Consider the following 6,876-nt stretch of genomic DNA (forward strand, 5'->3'; position numbering starts at 1 on the left):
TTAATTTAACGACAGTAGAGATAAGAATTTCTAGATATTGTTCATCTATTTATATAAAAATTATTTTGAGCATCAGTGATTTGATTTATGTAGTTTTAATAGCTATATGCTATATACTTATTTGTTAAATATATATACATATAAGATTTTGTATGAAGTTATATATGATATATCATTGATCCTAAGTTGGATGAATTTTGATAATCATGTATATCGAATTTTGCAAAAGAACATGATCCTGAAGTATAACACTTAACAAATATGTAATCAAGTTATGTGACTAAATGTGAGGTTGTGGTGCTCTAGACTAGCTATTTTATTGATATCTTATTATGCTTGAAACATGATCATGATAGTTCAGAGTTGAGCATTTGTGGTCCTCCGATTAGCCACTTTATTGGTGCCTTGTAATGGATTTGAAATATGACTATAGTAGTTCAAGATCGAGTACTTATGATTCTTTGACTAGTCACTTTATGAGTGTCCTACCACGGGTTTGAAACGTCATTATGGTAGTTCAGAGTTAAGTATTTATGATCCTTTGGACTATCTATACTTTCTTGATGCCTGTCACAGGCTTGAAATATGATTGTAGTAGTCCATAACACTAGTTACTGTTATCCTTTCCACGAATGGTTATGGTAGTCTGCAAGACTAGCCATTTTTGTTGTTTATCATGGGCTTGAAACGTGATCATGATAGTTCGAAGCCGAGCACTTTAATATAATCGGATCCGATGTATGTTGGTTGAGATAGTTGTATGATGTGACTCATTGCACAAAAAATTATATTTACTATGCATGTGTTATGAATGTGATATCTTTTGATATATGGTTTATATGAATAATAATCGTTGTTACTTTCATATTTATTATTTTATATTGATATTAATATGTGAGAATTCTTACTGGACCGTAAAGCTCACAACCTCTCCTCTTTTTTTTTCGGAATGACAGGATGTACTTGGCTAACATTTGGATTACAATTTGAATGAATTGGTTAGATAGAATATCTGCAATATCAATTGAATAACCAAGTCTTATAAATTATATAAAATTTGATATTTATTAATGCGAAATATTTGTTATGAATTGAGATCAATAATGTTATGGGATATTGAGATTATAACGAATTTTATAAGCTTTACACATTTTGAAGGCTTGCCCTAGGAAGTATGTGGCATCGCATATCTGATCTAGATTTTGGGTATGGAGTGTAACAACTTCTATATTCACATATTTCTAAAGAAACCCACCTGAAATTCTGATGAGTATAATTTTAAATTTCTTGTATCCAATAGAGACTAAATCACCAACTTAGTTGGGCACTTTTTTAAACAATTTAACATGCATATGTTATATCTAATACTGTTTTAGAAATATTAATACACGCCCCATCTACACCTCTAATATTTTTTTTGGCATTAAAGTACCTCTTTTCCTCTTTACAACAACTAAATTTCATTGAATCAAGCATAGTAAACATCATCCCTCACCATGCCAAGATTTAGAGCCAGCGACAATCACGACATGGATGAAACTTGCATGCTTCTCGAGAATATATGCGGCTAACAAATTCAATGCTAGGACATTACAGGAGATCAAATTCTTATTGTTTTAAGAAATAAATAGATGCTTCAAAAAATTTCAATTATCAAACATGACGTAGCCATCGGTCATTCATGGATCATTGAATGATTGAAAAGGCCAGCATATATGCAATCATGGATCATAGATAACCAAAAACCACAGACACAGACATGCTCAATGAATAGTTAAAAGAGGAACCGAACTAGAGCCGATCATAGATCGGACCACAAGCCTAAACTATATTTATTTTTCATCAAACTTTGTGTCAAGTTTATTAAAACTGTGATATTTTGTATGCCCAAACCCAGTTCATGATTAGCTCTAATCCAAACATGTATAATAATTTATTTTTATTATTATATACTTTTTTTCACCTAGAAGCATCTCTAGTTGTCCTTTATACATCACATCATTAGGGTGCAGTGATAACCCACTTTATAGGGCCTGGGGGTCCCTCGATCTCCTCTCCTAAAAATTTAGAGTAAAAGGAAAAGATTATAAAATAGATTAGTCTATGCTTCTAATTCACTACCCACAAAGACATAACATGCTTGATAAAGTAAGATATACCGTTCTCTTTATGCTTTCTCCTCTCTTAAAGTCCGGTTCTTCTTCTCAATGCTATTTGTCTCGACCTACGAAAGGTGCGGTGCATTCGAAGCCCCTCGGTTCTCACCTTTAGTTCACTTCCCGTGGCTACGATCTCGTTGGAATCTTTGGGGGGCAGCAATTGGTGGACGTTGACAGGTCATGCCCCCCTTGGAGATATGAATACGTGGACTCATGCGAACTGCACAAAAAGAGTACATTTGAAGTTACTTGCTCTCAGAATACAAACCTCCAGGCTTTTGTTCTTCTTTTTAATCCCCGTGGTTCTCTGATTCCGACTTAAAGCTTTTACGTGACACTTGGGCCGCCCCCTTTTTTTTTTTTTTTTTTTTTTTTTTTAATTAAAATAAGAATCTTGGAATGGTCCTCCAAAAAAAAATAGTTTAATTTTTTAATAATTGATCTATTTCTGACCATCAAATTAAAGATAGATAATTTAAACTTTTCTATAAACAATCAGTTGGAGCACCGGTATGCGTAGTTAATACAGTAAATATCTCAAAAGTCAGGATTGTTTGAACATTAAAATTGATGGCAAGTCTTATAATTTAATTGAACGTCAGGATTTTTTTTTCATCAAAAAGCCTGCACGCACCCTCCTCTCCTAGATTGTAATTTCTCGATAGAGGTGGGTGGTGGAGTTGGAGTGGGGATGGAGGGTGCACTGGAGGAGGAGGGAGGTGATGGGGTTATCACCAAGGGTGGACGAAAAGAAGAGAGAGGAGGAGGGAGGGGGATTGGGGTGTTCACACCATTGCAGAGGAGGGGGAGCTTGGGACTTTGCAAGAGCAGAGGAAGAAGAGTGGAGGTGGAAGAGGATGAGGAAGGGGATGGTATGCAGCAGCGGGAAGCCAAGCGATGGAGAGATGGACAGAAGAGGAGAAAAAAAGGAGGTGGCATGCGGCACAAAGAGGCAAGCAATGGAGAGGTGGGTGGAGGAGGAGGAGGATGGAAGTAGCGTGCGATGATGAAAAGGTGAGTAGCAGGCTCTCGCAGAGGAGGAGGAAAGGAGTTGGCATACAGTGGCGGGCTCAAGAGATGGAGAGGTGGGCAGAGAGGGAGGAATGAAGCGGCGAGGAGAAAAGTTACGGAGAAAAAGAATCAAAAAATAACAAAATATTTTTTAAAAAATAAAATATTAAACAAATAAGATGGTGCATTAATATCTTAAATATTTTTTATAATAAAATATTATAAAGAAGCACCATAACAAAATTCTTGAAATAAATGAAGATTAAAGCTATCCAAGCTAGAAATGTGTCATATATTTTGTGCGAAGGAAGAATTCACATCACCTTCCTTCGCACGCATCCATCATTGGACCGTCCAATGGCAGCTTCATGATCCATGCAAATGGATGGATGAAGAAGATTAGAAATGTTTGGTTGGAGAGAGTTGGGATCTGAAATGAGAATGGAAATAAATGAATCTCATTTTAACCATTTGATTAGAGAAAGTCCCATTCCGATTCTGATTCTAGAGGATGGGAATGGTCCAATGCCTTCTAAAATCCAATTTCAATTCTCTTCAAGAATTCAAATCTCCATCTAATTCTGATCACGAAATAAATGCTTCAAAGGATATGGCCATTTCAATTCTCATTCCAATCCATTCCGATTCCGATTCCGATTGGAAACCAAACATCTTCTTAAAATGCTTTAAGATATATACAGATATATAGAGGAAGAAGTTATAAATGCTTTGAGATCCACGGAGATAGTGATCCAATGATGATACTGTGAAAGAAGGCCAATCTTTTTTTCCCCGAACCCATCCAAGCTAGTAGCAAATTGTCCAACATTCAAAAGGCAGAACACATTCTTTGACAGCAGAACTTCCATTTTTCCAGCCCTGTAGAAAGAGCATTCCTTTCAACCAAGTTGCTTTAGGAGTCTATCATTTCCATCTAGAGAGAGCACTCCTCACAACATGGCTGCTAGATGGACCTTATCATGTGAAAGCATCCATCATCCATCCCCTTGCAACCTTTGCCCCCAAAACATGTCTGGTTCTTGGATTCTCAAATCTTCTAAAAACATAAATATTGGTTAACACGAGAAAGCATGTAACAAAACAATAAAAATACATGGATGACACGCTAGGATTGGGACAGCAATGCGACCAGATACGGAACTCACAGCCTGCAGCAGGACCACGAAATGTTTGGGAAATTTCACTACGAAAGCCCTCGAGCCTCCGCAGAGGTTGCTCCTTCTGCTGTCCTTTCACATTTCTTGGATGCACAACTTCATTGTTTTAACGAACTGCTGGTTGCATTTGGCTGTTCGACTAGGTCGAAACCGTCGTCTGCATTTATAAGTTCTCATCATATTTTCAAAAATTCCAAAGCATATTATATCAAATGATAGACAAAGATATGGAGCCAATTGCTAGTTGTAAAAATAATATCCTGGAACAGAAATCTTAGGTGGTGTTGCATGGTCCGAACAGGATCACTTGGTGATCTAAGGGCATCGATGATCCAAATCTTAGAATAATCATTGAACATATAATATCAAAATTATTTCAATATATTTCATTAAAATATATTTATAAATTATATAAAAATAATATAATAATATTTATTTATTTATCAATATATTAATTATTAATATATCTTCAAAAAAAATTTATTAGTCCTTTAGATAATTAATTCTATGAAAATATATTAATTTTTACTATAGAATCAATATTTTGTTTATACTTATTGTTGTGGGATCGTACCATCTTAGCCATCGATCTCGGCACTCACCCTCGAAAATTTCAGGCCGACGATAATGGACACCATCGAATCCACCAAAGAAAGCTAAAATGAAATTACCACACCTGCTCGAATGTTCACTGACCTCCAAGTCAACTCCTAACTAACCCCCAAGTCGGGACTCTTTCGACCTCTGGATCGACATCTCATCGTCAATAGGGGATGAAGCCCACGACTGACACCAACCTCCGGGTTGGGATTCCATCAATCACTAAAGATAAGATCACACAATCTATACTGATATGGATCTGATCAAGATGGCACCTTAACCATGAGCCGATGCCAATCCATCGACTCATTGGGCTACATGGATAATATATTGAAATCTTCTAACAAACTCTTAAAACATGGCCATATGGGCATAACAAACACCTACAACTAATCGCCTACAGGCTCAGGCTTGATGGCTTACAATCTAAGCATAACAAAATCCAACATCTCTCGATATAAGAAGATAATAAGGAGATCCTCAAGTAAGCTCGGGTAACCCAATCTATGCTATTCCCAACTTTCATGCTCTCCATATCTATGCTCAAGCTCCAGCTGAGTTAACCATCGGAGGGTCCTCTGCTGGAGACCCCACCTCCAATGTGAGTGGACTTCTTTTGTAGGTCCGTTTGGTGTCCCAACATTCAGATCACCCTTTGACTTCGGCTACATCGACACCTCCAAAGCCTTGACGCAACACTCATAATATATTTTTTCATAGTAATACTTATTTTGATTAGAAAAATAAGATAATAGAAGTAATATATTAAATAATTTAATTATATGAATACAAAGTATAGTAATTTATTTCTAATATAATTTCGAATTAGAATTGAAAAATAATATAGCAACAATATAATTAATAATATATTATAATATAATATATCATAAATCCAATATATAATATCAATGTAATATAATATTCTATATATAATATTGATATAATATATTAATAATATATTAATGTATTTTTTTTTGCTAAACTAAAAGATATTTTTTTCTTAAATTTTACCTCAAGATTACTATCTTCGAATGATCTTAGATTTCTGACTTCAAAGACGGATGTCCCATTAGATTTCAGATATCCATTAATATAGGCGACTTAAAATTACTGGCACATAGGATCATCGTGGTGCAATTAAATACAATAATTTTATCACTTCTACTCATATCACTCTTAATTTTAGGATGATCCCTCTATACCAAACACTCTTTTATAGTTATAAGTGCTCTCTGTCTCTCTCTCAACTAGATGCAATCTAACAAACTAACATGCTGACAATCAGAAATTCATATAAAATTCTGTGATTTAATAAATAATAATTTTTCATAAATATGATGAATGATAACATTCTATGATATAACAACAAAAGATTGAAAGTAGAAAGTTAACTTGATCATTCATGAGAATGAAATAGATAAAATAATCTTGATAGGGTAACGTAATCAAATTTAAACAACACAAAAAACAATTCTTGCTAGAAATACCTGCAATAAATCCGGCACGAACAACAAAGATCATTGACCATATAAAATATCAAAACTATCCTTGATATATTTATACAAAATAGAATTTCTAAATAAATCATATGAAAATACACATGAACATTATTGAAATTACCGGGATGGGCCAATCCAATAAGATCAAAAGTTAAATACAAACGGCCAAAATAACTTCAAAGAACTATGAAACCTTCCAATTAAAATTGGGTGGATCAAATCTATCACTAAATTAAAAAAATAAATAAATCATAATAAAACCCATGTGCAAGTAGATGGAGATTGTGATGATAAACAAATAATAATTAGCTGGAAACATAGAAAATTCCTAAAACTACAAGCTGACTTAGAAGAAGTGGAAAACTTGAAGTTACTAAATCCCAATAATAATAACCCAAATTTCTTTTACAAGAACTCTTAAAGATATAT

This window comes from Elaeis guineensis, chromosome 9 (assembly GCF_000442705.2).
Source record: "Elaeis guineensis isolate ETL-2024a chromosome 9, EG11, whole genome shotgun sequence".
Lineage (NCBI taxonomy): Eukaryota > Viridiplantae > Streptophyta > Magnoliopsida > Arecales > Arecaceae > Elaeis > Elaeis guineensis.